The sequence below is a fragment of the Sebastes umbrosus genome, chromosome 8, assembly GCF_015220745.1.
Source record: "Sebastes umbrosus isolate fSebUmb1 chromosome 8, fSebUmb1.pri, whole genome shotgun sequence".
Classification (NCBI taxonomy): Eukaryota; Metazoa; Chordata; class Actinopteri; order Perciformes; family Sebastidae; genus Sebastes; species Sebastes umbrosus.
In genome coordinates this window covers 23,314,238-23,315,963 of record NC_051276.1, presented here as the reverse complement: position 1 = coordinate 23,315,963, position 1,726 = coordinate 23,314,238, and positions in this window count along the sequence as shown.

Here is a 1,726-nt window from a genome sequence, read left to right as displayed (position 1 = left end):
GGTACAGTATGAGTAACATGTGTTTATGTAAACAGAAGGGACAAGGTTGATGAGTGACACACGTCATTTGTTAGTTTGGGACCAATAGGACAGCTGTCATTGGTTGGATTTTCTTTGTTTGTGCTGTGACTAATTTGTGTAATTTCTTGCCTTTCACATCACTGAGCAATGAAAACTATCTTCAGACTATTAGTGTTTGAAACGTTTTGATGATGAAAGAGAATCAGCGGTGGCAGCTGCATGCTTTATTTAGCAACCAAAATCCACCTTTGGATCCATCCAATCTGTATTTATATTTAGGCCTTTCACAGCTGCAATCGCTGCTGAATTAATCCCAATTATTATAAATAATGTTGTGTGTGTGTTGTTTCCTGTTGTAGCCATTAGAGGGCAGACATGATCCTGTGATTGAAGTGGAAGAAACTGGGAGGCAACAGAAGCACTTACACTCCTCCACAAGAGTGTAACAAAATAACATCCCTTGTGTCCAGGGCAGACATAAAACCTTACCTAAGGCCAAATTGCTTATTTGGAGGGCGGAAGATTCACAGTGGAAACAATAAAACAACAACAGTAGAGCTAAAACTGACCAGCTTTATCCTCTGGGTCATGGCTATCATTAATCATTTCCTATAATACTCAAACTGGGCCCGATGAGGGACTTTTCTCTCTAAATTCAACTATAAGTAGTGCTTTTTAAAAAAAAAAATAATTTGGTGTCAGGGAAGTCATTTTAAATATTACTTTCTTTGCTTTTGATGATACAAATGCAGTAAAACTGGGCCCTGCAGGCAACATTTTCCTCCTGCTATGATAATGACACCAATGTCCCGAAATAACAATGTATTCCACCTTTCAGATAATCTCACAATGATGTTGTTTCACTATAAAAATAAAACATTTTTTAAAGTGTTTGACCCCCCTCCTCCCCTTCCTCTCTTTCTGCTCCTCTCCATCCCTTCCTTCCTGAGGGAGGGGTGGATAGTTTATCTCCATAAAGCTGGGATTCAAGCCCCCATCTGCCATTAGTCTGCCAGATATCTGCCTGTTGTCAGTCTGAATTAACAGCTGGGTGTCACAGGCATTACACCAGCATCGCCGCTCCACTAAAACCTCTGCTGGATTTACCGAGCAGCACAACAGGCTGCGATAAGTGTTGTCGAATCCTTATTACCCGTGTGTGTTCAGAGGAGGGTGGGGGATTGTATATTTATGATCCTAAATTATATATATCTAGCCATATGGGATACTCAAGTGGGTACAACAGATGACGCCTCGGGGAAAAATGTTGTTCAGTTGCGGTTAGTGATGGAGGAGGAAGTTGCTCTTGGAATGAAGTTAGTCAGAGAAAACTGATGATCTGATTCTGTTAGATAGATACGGACACATTTTTGCCATCCTTTCCATTTTTAGAAGGGGGGAAAAATCGATACAGCATAGTATTTGATATTTTGCGTGGCAATATTGTATAGTTACACTGATGTCAAGTATCGACCTTTTATTATATAAACTCTTAACCTCTTAACAATCCAGCTGCTATTCTGTCTTTCACAAGTTGTAGCGGGATGAGTCTTAAAGCTAGAGTGAAGATATGTTTGTGTGAAACTCGAAAACCTAAGGTGTCGATTGTCATGTTAGGTTGTCGGGAAGAACGATAAATAATGCTCCTAATTTTCACAAAATTTTGGTGTGGATAAAACTGGCATAGCCATTTTCAAAAGACTCC